Genomic DNA, 13,738 nt, shown 5'->3' on the forward strand with positions numbered 1-13,738 from the left:
ATTTCTTCATTCAAATCTCCATTCAAGAAAGCTGTGCGCACGTCCATCTGATGAATTTCTAAGTCAAATTGAACAGCAAATGCCAATAAAACCCGAATACTAGTAATGCGAACAACTGGTGAAAAGGTTTCATGATAATCAATGCCAGCAACTTGAGAATAACCTTTGGCAACTAATCGTGCCTTGAATTTGTCAAAGGATCCATCTGCTTTAAATTTTGTCTTATATGCCCACTTACACTTAATGGCAGTACGGCCAGGAGGCAGCTCAGTGAGTATCCATGTACCTTTAGAGATAAGAGAATCGTACTGTGCTTCCATAGCCTCTTGCCATTGATTTTTTTGTGGAGAACATAAAGCACCACTGTACGTGGCAGGATCTTCAGAAGTAGAGAAAACATTAGCCTCAAAATCTTCATCATAAACATGACAAGAACCATGCTCAAAATCAATAGGCAGATCAATAAAAATGTCAACATCATCAATGACAGCATTCGAAATCAATGGTTGTGAAGAGGAAAGTTGCTCTTTAGATGGTTGTGAAGAGGAAAGTTGCTCTATAGAAGAAGATTCATCATCACACAAGAATGGAAAAGCTTGAAGCAAAGATTTAGTATCATCAGAATCATCCATGGACCATGTACCGCCCATAAGTTGTTCATTGAAAATAGCATCACGATTCACAAGCACTTTCTTAGAGGATGGGTCATAGAATTTGTAGCCTTTGGAAGTGTCAGAATACCCAATAAAAATAACTTTAAGCCCAGGAGCATCAAGCTTTGCTCGTGTTTCTTTAGGAACATGAATATAAGCAATACATCCAAAGGTTCGAAAATGAGATACAGAAGGAATTTCACCTGTCCATGCTGTGATGGGTATCTTACCAGAAGGAGCAGTAGTAGGAAGATGATTCTGAACAAAGACTACTGTCAAGAGAGCTTCACTCCAGAAAATAGGAGATAACCTAGAATGAATCAGCATACATTGTATAGCATTGATAATAGTGCGATTCTTACGTTCAGCAACACCGTTCTGTTGAGGTGAATATGGAATAGTATGTTCATGATGAATACCATGGTCCATACAATAACTCTCAAACTCATGAGACACATATTCTCCACCATTATCGCTGCTACAAAGTTTCTTGAAGCGACGACGAGTTTGAAATTCGGCAGCCTTGTGAAATTGCTTAAAAACAGATAACGCCTCAAATTTTTGTCGAAGCAAGAAAACAACTGTATACCATGAGTAATCATCAATAAACGTAATGAAATAACGATGTTGTGTTCTCGATGGAGGCAAAGGTCCACAAATGTCGGTATGAACAAGATCCAACAAATCATGAGAATGAACTCAATTCGAGAGAGGAAAGGGTTTACGATTGTGTTTGCCAAGAGCACAAAACTCACAGATTCCCATATGAGGATGAGCTTTAAGATCCATGCTGCGTACAGACCTTGATGATGAAGATCAAGAAGCTTTGAGAAATCAGCATGAACAAAGCGATGATGCCATATCTTGCAATCATAATCACCTGGAGCAGTGACAACATTTGCTACAGCATCATTAAGAGAGAGCTCAAACAAATTGCCATTACGAGAAGCAATTTTGCAATAATCTATCCATCTTTCTCAATGCAGCATTTGGTGTGGTCGAATCCAACAAACAAACCAAGATCAACAAGTCTTGCAACTGAAAGAAGATTACGTTAAAGTTCTGGGATATGTAAAACCCCTCGTAAAACTCGAGTTGAAGAAGATAAGGTGCCAAGATATAAATCTCCAATGCCCTTGACTTGGTAAGTTGTATCATCATCAAGATAAACAACACGCTTAACAGGTAAAGAATGATAGTTATGTAGCCACTTACATTCATATGTCATATTTCCTATGGGTGGTGCAAAGAAAATCAGCACAACCTCTTCAAGATAGGATATGTGGTTGTAATACCACCTACAAATCTCCTGGTGTTGACCTTCCCAAAACATGTAGAATCACCAGTTGTCCCAATTTCTCCTTGTTACACAATTCCACCATCAACTTGTGAACCTAAGACAAATCCAACTTTGCATGAGTCTCCTTTGAGCATAGATTCTAGCACTTCAATGCCTAAATCCTCTTATCTTGCACAAATTCCTCGACAATTGCTAACCTTCCCACCTCTTAAGAAGGACATATCCAAAAACCAAAGATAAGGCATTAACACTACAATTGAAGCTCTTTGGTAGATCAGTGCTTGAATAGTCTCACATTTACTAATGTGGTTCCTTATGCCTTTAGAGGGTTGTGTTCTTTTTGAGATGATCTTATCTACAATGTTTTTTATTGGGATTGTAATGATGGATATGAATGTTTCTAAATTTCATTGTTCTATGCCCAGATACCTCCTGATGGATACTTGGCGAGATACATGTCCACCATGCATTGACCCTGATAGTACTCAACCGGAACATCACGGGGGTTATAGTGCTCCTCCTTTTCAAACTCATTCTAGGTACTTTTATGCTCCCTTAGGTGAAAATTGCTGTGGGCATCACTTTGTCAATTTATTCTATCAACAGCATCACCCATTTCCACATTGTCACAAGAGTGTGCAGCAGGACTCGTATTAGTAGGCGAAGCTTCACACATGTGTTGGATATGCCGCTCTTACTTTAGACGATATGGCACGGGCTTAATGAAAAAAATTGTGGGAATTACACCCCAACATCATAACCTTCTTAATGTGAGAATACCAGAGAGAGGACCAAATCAACATAGATTACCTAAGGAGGTTCAAGCACAACAATGGAGGGATACATGCATAAATGACTTGCAACCACCTATCTTGCAAGCCCTCCTTCCCCAAGCCTCAACATGTCAATTTTGGATCACTATGAGTACCCACATTGAGCAGTTCCAAAATCAAAATTGTCTGCTTAACCTTCCCAGAGAACCAATGCCATATTTTAGTGAGGAAGCACTCCTTCCTCTACCACCTTCTCCAAAGGCCAGTTTTTGTACAGGGTTGTCCTTGCATCCTGAGGTCATTGATACCATCTTTCCAGCAGAAGTGGACACGGATCCACCACCAGTGTAAGGGTAAGCTCATCGACTCCACAATAAGATCAACAAGCCAGGGCACTTTTCTCCCACTGGGTTTTTTCCCTCGGCTATATTCGGTGATTGGCACCAATAACAAATTTTATTCCTTTCTTTTCTTTTCTTGTTTGTTAATAAACATTTTGTAGAGATCTCAGCTAAACAAGAGCATACAACCACACCCCAATAGTCCACCTACCGTCGTGCACACAAATTAGGAAGGGGGAGACATGCAATGCCTACAAAGAGTAAAGAGAAGCAATCTGCACAACATCAGCAACGCATCAATGCAAACGCACAACATTAACGAGCACTACAACAGGTGTATTCAAATCATAATCTTTTGTTCTTTATGTGCTTTTAACTTTTGGATATATTGTTTGCATGTTCACACACAGTTAGGTGGTTTAAGTTTTAAATTAGTTGTTAAAATGTGGTGAGTGATTTCTAGATTCTTAGAGGACTTAGTAGAAGGTATTTCTATTTGAAGACAGTGTAGGATATATACCAATGGAGTATGCCAAGTTCTTATGCTCTCGAAGTATATTAGTTATCCCTAGTGGTAGCTATCTCTTAGGTATGGGCTAGGTGCTAGGATTAATAAAAAATTTACAAAAATCATGCCCTTAAAAATATATACAAGTGAATCGAGACATGACGTGTCTCAGCCATGTGGAATGCTTGGTAGGACCTGTAGCACCTTGGGGCCGATGCCTTGGTTTCCATGGGGTGAACACTGAAGTCTAACAGATTCAGAAAAAAGACCTTCATCGCCTTGATAGATGCTGGTAGGACTCTGGGGTACATTATGGGCCCTCGAGACCGATGCCCTCATCTTCATGGAGTACTCCTTATGTCAAAAAGAAAGAAAAGGGTCTGTCGCCCTTGAGATACTTAGTGGCCTTTAGATTCTCTTGGTGGAGGTCTCTTGGCCATTGCTTAGGTCTCATTGGGATGGAACCTTCCTCTTTATCATCTTTTACATACACACACACACACAAAAAAAAAGGAGAGAAAAGAAGAAGAGGTCCAATCACCATTGCTCATATTTAGGAGTAGGTTTGCCACTTAGGAATAACTTAAAGACTTGTAGGACATTGAGACTGCGGTCATAACCGGTGGTGTGCAAGCACACTTGCCTTTGCATAGCACTATCTACCACTTAGTCTCACTTTGACTAGTTTTTACTCACCTCTTTTAGCACTCTTTAAAACTCTAATCAGCCTTTCACTTGTATGCTCACGTGTGAGATTGTCATTGCTGGTTTTTTTTCAATAAAAGGCTTTACTTGTATCCATTGTTTTTTGCAGCTTTTGCTTCTACCATGCTCGAGGACGTGCACAAAATAGGAAGGGGGAAGTGTTGCGTGACGAGTGGAGATCAATGCAAGGATGCAACAAAAAGATGCAAGCAGGAAAACAAGTGACATTCTTATTTAGGGCTCTTGAAAAGAGTTCCAATGAGTGTGGGAGTGGGCTTAAGAATAATCCCACATGGGAAGTTTTGGGAGTTTTAGAGTTTTTGTATAAAAAGTGGCTCATTTGAGAGCTTATGTACACTTTGGGCTAAGTTCATGCAAGAGCTCCTTTGAGAGAGCTACTCTCCCTCTTCTCCATAGAGGTGAAGACTCTTCTCTCACCCTATCTACATCTTTGTATGAGATAAATCTCTTCATTGAATCAATAGCAATGTCATGAGTCTTTCTCATCCTCTTCTCTAATCATTTTACTCTTATGCATGCTTTTAGTATTTCATTTTTATGTATGTGGGCTGATTTGAAGCTTTCATGGAAGCTTGATGCTTGAGTGTGTGCATGCTTGTAGGAAGATAGGAGTGGAGTGAGGTCTTTCTCTTTGCTTGAGTGCATAGTGATTGTGTTTCTCTTGCTTGTATTTGTGAATGAATGGGTGTGTAGGAATGAGGACAAGTTGAGCTTGTGTGTGTGCTTAGTCTAGTGTCATGTGATGGTAGCCATAAGCATTCTCTCCATTTGTGGATAAGCTTTTGTGCACCGGTACGGGTTGAATCCCTAGCTCGGAAAGGGATGCAAATCCCATTGGATTGAGTTACACGTGGATCATACTACTCTTGCTACAAGTGAGAGAGTTTTCCGTCTCTCCAGTGATAAGCATACTCGTACTCATGAGAAGGACAATGACCCACCACATTTTCCTACGTTAAACACTCATTAAAAAAGAACAATTTATATAATTTTTAATTATTTGGAAACCAACGTTTTGAATACAAAATGTTAAGGGTTCAAATACTTATACATTGAGCAAGGAAAGATATCCTTTCATCCAATCCAAAATGAGAAGCCTCTGTTTTATGTTGTTGTAGTTGGGCTACTTCTCTTTTTGCTTAAATAAATCAGGATTTTATTGGTATGTCTTCTTGTTCTTCTTCCAATATTTATCTAATTCTCCTCGCACCTTGATGCCACCCCACTTGATGGCCTTAGCAATCAATGATTTCCTATGACTCACATGTCCCCGCATATGATCTAGCTACTTAATTTCATTAAACTGTAAGTAAGGGTGTGGCACATGAAACTCTGTCTTTAATACGCTTAGAATGTATTTCTTCTAAGCTGCATTATCTTGGTTTCTCCAATCAATTTTCAAAATATTTCTCAACTCAAGCTTTACAAGATGAGGCATGCGTGCTATGACATGCTTTCCCTTGCTATTCTCAATGATAATCACATCTGTCCTTCTCACATGGTAAGAAAGTGTTGCAAGGTCATAGGCACTAGGATCAACCACCTGATGTGTGTCTACACATCCTCTAATGAGAAATTGGAAGCAGATCTATTGCTTCCTCCAAAAAAACTACCACAATCACCCCACAAGAATGACGACCCCCACTAGAATGATGAGAAGAGGTAGACCTCCTATCTGATGAGGATGTGGTATGAGGTCGTGGACTAGGTGCGATAGAAGAAAGGCGAGGGGGATGGTCGAAACCTTCACATGAAGGACCAACACCTTGAAATCAACTAGATCCTCCAACGGGAGTGGATAAGGGTATAGGAGTGCGTAACCCAGGAGTACAACCACCAATCGTACCTCCCATAGGTGTAAATTTTTTTCCTCACATTCTCTCTCCCATACCGATGCAACATCCTTGCGACCAATTGTGAGAGTCGCTCCATATAATGGACACTGAATGATGGGACACTAGGCTTCTCCAATCTAGATCCTCCCCCCACATGTCTACATTATAAAAACGAGGCTATCATGTTGATAGAATGAGGAATTAAAAAGAAAATATATATTGTGTACACCTTATGCATGCATAGAGCATTAGGCATGCACAAAGCTCTATGCATAAGCTCTATGTGTAAGGCTCTATGCATAATCGTTATGAATAGAGCTTATGCCTTATGGCTTATGCATAGAGATTATGGCATGCATAAGGCTTATGCCTAAAGCTCTTTGCATAATGCTTATGCACATAAGCCATAATCTTGCAATCCAAATAAAGCATATGAGGATATAAAAATTGAAACCGCGGCACCCAAGGGTGAAAACCAAATAAATTAGAAGAATAAGAACATTGAAGTCTACTCAAGAGATGGAGTGATGCTTGGGATACTCGAGTTTGCATATGTAGATAGCACGTAGACCTTTTTCGCCACTCTAACACAATAATGCTTATTGCTTAAATAACATAAGACCTTTTTCATCGCTCTAACACAAGAATGCTTAAAGCTTAAATAGCATAAGAGCTCTGTAAGCTTAAATAACACAAGAACACTTAAAGCTCTATGCATAAGCCTCATACATAAATCTTGTTTAAATCTCTATGCGCATAAGCCTTATGCATAAGCTCTATGCATAAGGCTCTATGCATAAATCTCTATACATAAGCTCTATGCGCATAAAGCTTTCTTAAACCTCTATGCAGAAGCCATAAGCCTTATGCATGAAGCTTGGATAAGCTCTATCCATAAGGGTGCATAAGTCTTACATAAGCTCTATGCATAAGGGTTATGCATAAAGCTTGCATAAGCTCTATGCATAAGCCTTAACACTAGTTTGGTACCAAAAAAGGACACTTAAGTGTCCTTTTTCGACGAACGATGCAAATAAAATGCTACTTGCGCTAGGAAAGACATATTCAAAATCCCTCTTGAGGAGTTTGAATATGTGACCTAGTGTGTCTTTAAAAAATGTAACCTTGCAATTTGGATGCTGGCATGATAAGGAATTACACCCATAAATAGGACTTGCATGAGACTGTAACTCAGGTTTGAAAAAACCGCCTTATAAGCTTAGAGAAAAAAATCACTAAGCCCTGTGAAAAATTCCAAGTAATTATTTCATATTTGTGTCAAAGATTTTGCCAAGTTTCACGTGAAATAAAATTCAATTGAGAGTGTCTAAAACAGTAGGAAGTTGTGTGTGTTCGATACACCACTTTTTTAGCATCCAAACCAATACATGGTTTTAATGTGTTTGCAAGTTTTTTAAGGTGATACAATGCTTAATCTATCCATTGAGATCTTACAATTATATGTAAAAGCCCCTTAGTAAGCTACAGATATTAATTGTTTCAAAATGTCAAAACTGCACACAACAAAAATTCTGGATTTAGATTCTTGAGTAATACGCATTACATTCCTTAGTAAACTTGCAACATTTTGTGTGTATAGAATAATTCCGCTAAGGTACATTGTACAAACATAATTTGGGCACCTAAAGCCTTTGTTTCATGGTTGTTGAGAGAGAATTTAGAAATTTTGAAAAATGTAGCACGATTGAAAAACTAAGATAGCGCTCAAGTAGCAAGATTTACTTGAGCTTGGGACCCCAAAAAATATGTATTAACTTGGTTTTGAACTATATAATCATGTTTGATTGCCAATTTGCACTAACATAACCCTAGTTTTATGGAAGTACCTTTGGAAGGCCAAAATTTTTCTCTTTTTCAACATCTTGGTAATTATGAGATTTTAGTTATAGTTCACAAGTAGCTTAGGAACTAGGACTTAAAGGAGATTGTGTTATTTTGAAACCCCAAGTTCTACCAATTGACTTTTACGAACATGAAAAACATGATTTATTCAAGAAGTTATAGGCATTTTATGGGATTTTTTACAAAACAGCTTCAAATTTCAATGAAAATTTCAAGTTAGAGTTTTTTGTCAAATTTCTAATATAGCTTGTGTTTTGACATCATGGAAAATCCCCTTTATTTTTTGACTTTTAACCGACCTATGGTTGAAACAAGGTGTAGAAATATTGTTTCTAGGTTCCCCAAAAAATTCCAAAGTTTTGGTGAGAAACAGGACACTAAAGTGTCCTCAAGACACTTTAGTGTCCAATTACAGCACTAGTGTTAAGCCTTATACACTATGCTAAACCCTAAACTAGGCACCCAAGGGTGCAATAAACATGAGCTTACATTAACGATTACATGAATAAGACATTGATAATGTTACTCCAAAGGAGGGGACAACAGTACAAGACCTATAAAACATAACATGAAAAAAAAGTGATTAGTAACACATTTATGAGAAAACAATAGCACATGCTTTAAGATTTATGCACATGCATAAAGCTTATGCATTAAACTCTATGCATAAAGCTATAGCAAGTGAGTTCATTAGGAGGGGTATATTACTTTAAAAACATTATAGAATTACATTTACAGGAGGGATTTTTAAGCCAAATTTGAAAAAACATTGTAAGTTTCCGAAGGAAAAGGGATCATTTTTTAACGATTACATCAATAAGACAGCTCACCTTGACAATGTCAAGCTAAAGAAGGGGACAACAATGCAAGACCTACAAAACATAACTGACTAGTAACACATTTATGAGAAAAAAAGAGCACATGCTTTAAGCTTTATGCACATGCTTAAATCTTATGCATAAAGCCTATGCATTAAGCTCTATGCATCAAGCATGGGGGGGTTCACCTAAAAATATGTAATTGTAGTACATGAGTTGATGAGGAGGGGTATATTAATTGAAAAAAGTTACTGAATTACATTTAGAGGAGGGGATTTCTAACAAATTTTGAAAAAACTTCGTAAGTTTTTGAAGGAAAAGGGTCATTTTCTTCATAAAAGTATATAAGTGTAACGTTTTTCAATACCCCTTGAACGCACATGATACTGAAAATGTCTTAGAGGTGACCCCCCCTGAGGCATAAAGCTTATATATAGAGCGTAACGTATGCTAAAGCTATATACATAAGACTATATGGATAAGCTATCAGCTCTATGCATAAGGCTTGTGCACACAACAACAATAGAATGAGGGTGTAGCAGCGAAAATAGCACCGTTTTTATAACTAGAAGGGTAGGCAGATGCTGCGTTATTTTCACTTCTAGAAATGTTGCTATTTTTGTTGTAATGGGTTCGCTCCTTAGTAGTGAAAATAGCAGTGAAATTTCACTGCTTGCATTGCTACTCAACACCAACAACACTGCACAATAAAAAAAGAGTTTGAGTAGACTGGGACAATGCCCCTTTCGGATGGTAGCTTGTGATGAGGACTTTCAACAAGCTTGATCGAGGGGGAACCCTCGATGTTTTCACTATCCTTCTCTTGTAAGAGAAGGTAAGAGAAGGATAGCGAAAAGATGAAGGGCTCCCCCTCCACTATAACCACCTACACACCTTACTTGAGTTAAGCAACATTTTAAAAGGCCTACAATAACGCCCCATATCTCTATGCGTTATTTTCTAACCCTAAGAGAATAGAAAAAATGGAACCCGGGCAACCAAGGGTGCAAAGCAAACAAATGCAAAAAATAAGGACATTGGAGAGTACCTTAAGAGGTGGAATTATACTAGAGTCATTCTATGTGTAGAAGGAGGGCACAATATACAAGACCTAAAAAACATAACATGCAAAGAAAAAGTAACACATTTATGAGCTTTAAAAACATAACATGAAAAACAAAGTAAGACATTTATGAGCTTAAAAAACATAACATGCATTGAGATTAATGCATTAAGATTAAGATCTATGCATAGATCTTAGCATAAAGCCTTATGCATTAACCTTTACATATATAAGGCTTTATACATTAAGTTTATGCATAAAGCTTACGCATGAATCTTAATGCATAAAACCTCATGCATTAATATTAATGAATTAATCTTATGCATTAAGATTAATGCATAAGCTTAATTTTGCAATAAGATTAATGCATAAGGATTTATGCATTAATCTTATGTATTATGTTTAATGCATAAGCTTTATGCATTAAGCTTGATGCATTAAACTTAAGCTCTATGCATGCATTAAACTCTATGCATAGATTAATCTAGAGCTCAATGGATAGATTAAGCTCTATGAATAAAGCTTAATTCATAGATTAATCTCTATGCATAGAGATTAATCTATGCATAGATGCTAAACCCTAAAACCTTAATGCATAGATAAAAAATCCTAAAGAATACAAGATTAAAAGAGAGCTTCCCTCTATAATGTCTAGCTAAAAGATATGATTAGTGCGAGACCTACACCAACATAAAAAAGTAAAAGACTGATTAGCAACAAATTTAATGAGCTCTATCGACCAAACACAAGCAACATACAAAAGACCAATACCCATTAAGCATATACATAAAAAGGAGAAGGAGAAGAAGAAAAAGGTGAAGCACCGCCTCACTATATGCTCGATATCTCAACACTCCCCCCCTCAAGCTTAACTCCATCTCATGTACACCAAGCGAAGACTTGAATCTGCGGAGCTTCTCTGTACCCAATGCTTTGGTGAAGATGTCAGCTACCTGATCCTGTGTGCTGACATAAACAAGGTCAACATCTCCTGCCAAAACCTTCTCTCTAACAAAATGGTAGTGGACCTCTATATGCTTCGTACGAGCATGAAAAACTGGGTTCCTGACCAACTGTATACTGCTAATGTCATAGAAAATGACAACTTGTCTATCCACCACTGATAGACCCAAATCTGCAAGTAGCTTTCTCAACCAAGCTACCTCACATTGTCCCATATAGCAGCACCTCTGTACTCGGCCTCTGGTACTGGATAGAGCAACCGTAGGCTGCTTCTTACTGCTCCAAGTTAGAGCAGCACTCCCCAAAGAAAACATGAAGCCACTAGTAGATCTTCTATTTGACATACTACCAGCCCAATCAGCATCTGTGTACCCATGTACACATATCTCTATCCCAGTTTCATAAAATAGTCCACAATGCAAAGTAGACCTCACATACCTCAATATGCATCTCAATGCATCCGAATGCGGCTGCTGAGGAACCTGCATAAACTGACTCACCAACCCAACAACATAGCTCATATCTCGCCTCGTGATCGTCATGTAGATCAAGCTTCCTACTATGCACCTATACATAGTAGGATCCTCCGAAATCTCTCCTGAATCTGCACTTAACTTGCCATTATAATCCAATGGCACTGAGATAGGCTTAGAGCCTGTCATACCCCATACTTGGACAACATGTCCAAGCCATACTATCTCTGCAATAATCCAATACCAATGTGGTGACCTAATCACCTCAATGTCCATACTTGGACAACATGTCCAAGCAATACTATCTCTACAGTAATCCAATACCATGTGGAGACCTAATCATCTTAATGCCCAAGAAATATTTGAGCTCCCTGTAGAGCGGTTCTCTCTACCGTGCAATATAGTGCTCATAGAGTACTACCGATCAACAAATGTGTTAAGAAACACAATGTCAATCCAAGGACTCGACCCGATTAGTGCATGAAGGCTTATCCCATGAGGGAGAGTTCACATACACAAACCACCACTTGACGATTCAACCATTCAACACCTCAATCAATCTCCCAATCCCTTAAATCCACTACACTAATCAAGAGAACAAGCAATGCATAGCAATCTCTTAATCCCATTCAAACATTGATTAAATCTTAGCTTTCCCTAATGCCTGCAAACCCATAAGCGTGCATCTACTAACCCACAAGCTTAAGCAAGCAGAGAATGTAACATTCACAAACCCACAAGCTCATAGAGAGAGTCGATCCATGAATAACTCATTGCCAATGAAGTGGGCAAGAGCTTGCATCAATGGAGACTACACACACACACTACAAGCATGCAGCATACAAAACAGAAAGAAAGAAGCATTCAACTAATCATAGATTAATCTACTTCAATGATGCTAAAATAGATTAAGAGAAAGAAGTGGAGCTATACTCATTGGAGCTTGATGCTCATTAGAGTACAATAGAGAGAGAGTTAGAGAGCTGCCATAGCTTGAAAGCTCAAGAGCTTCACTCAATAGCTTGTGAGAATGGAAAAAAACGTCCACTTTCTTTAGTTAACATCTCTTTTGTAGAGATGCCACTAACCCTAACCCTAGGCCTCTTTCACACATGGGCGGACAACCCCATATGTGAGCCTTGCTTAATACACTTAGAACTCTCATTTAGAACCCATATTGGCCTAAAACGATTTACATTGCACTTCGGCACAAAAATATGAAAAAATTATGTGCGTCTTCATGTTCCCATGGCTACAATCCCGCTCTCTCGCATTAATTGCTTCCGGCCTCCTTCCATAATCCGTGTTCCCGTGGAACATTCCCCCCTTCCTAAATCGCGCACGTCCTCGGGCGCGGTAGAAGCAAAAGCTGCAAAAAACAATGGAAGACAAGTAAAGCCTTTTGTTGAAAATAGCAATGACAATCTCACACGTGAGCGTGCAAGTGAAAGGCCGATTAGAGTTTTAAAGAGTGCTAAAAGAAGTAATTAAAGACTAGTCAAAGTGAGACTAAGTGGTAGATAGTGCTATGCAAAGGCAAGTGTGCTTGTACACCACAGGTTATGATCGCAGTCTCAATGTCTTACAAGTATTTAAGTTATTCCTAAGTGGCAACCCTATCCTAAATATGAGCAATGGTGATTGGACCTTTTTCTTTCCTTTCTTTCTTTCTTTCTTTCTCTCTCTTTTTTTTTTGGTGTGTGTGTAAAAGATGAATAAAGAGGAAGGCTCCATCCCAATGAGACCTAAGCAATGGCTAAGAGACCTCCGCCAAGAGAATCTAAACGCCGCTAAGTATCTTAAGAGCTACAGACCCTTTTCTTTCTTTTTGACATAAGGAGTACCCCATGAAGATGAGGGCATCGGTCTCGAAGGCCCATAATGTACCCCAGAGTCCTACCAACATCTATCAAGGTGATAGAGTCCTTGAAGGTCTTCTTCTGAATCTTTTAGATGTCAATGTTCACCCCATGGAAACCAAGGCATCGGCCCCAAGGTGCTAAGATAACCCAAGGTTCTACAAGCATTCCACATGGTTGTAGACACGTCATGTCTCGATTCACTTGTATATATATTTTTAGGGCATGATTTTCATAAAAATTTTTATTAATCCTAGCACCTAGCCCATACCTAAGAGGTAGCTACCACTAGGGATAACTAATATACTTCGAGAGCATAAGAACTTGGCATACTCCGTTGGCATATATCCTACACCATCTTCAAATAGAAATATATTCGACTAAGTCCTCTAAGAATCTAGAAATCACTCTCACCACATTTTAATAGTTACTAATTTAAAACTTAATCCAGCCAACTGTGTGTGAACATGCAAAAGTGAAAAGCACATAAAGAACAAAAGATTATGATTTGAATACACCTGTTGTAGTGCTCGTTGATGTTGTGCGTTTGCATTGATGCATTG

Source organism: Cibotium barometz, chromosome 41, assembly GCF_041138505.1.
Source record: "Cibotium barometz isolate CiBa-2024 chromosome 41, ASM4113850v1, whole genome shotgun sequence".
Classification (NCBI taxonomy): Eukaryota; Viridiplantae; Streptophyta; class Polypodiopsida; order Cyatheales; family Cibotiaceae; genus Cibotium; species Cibotium barometz.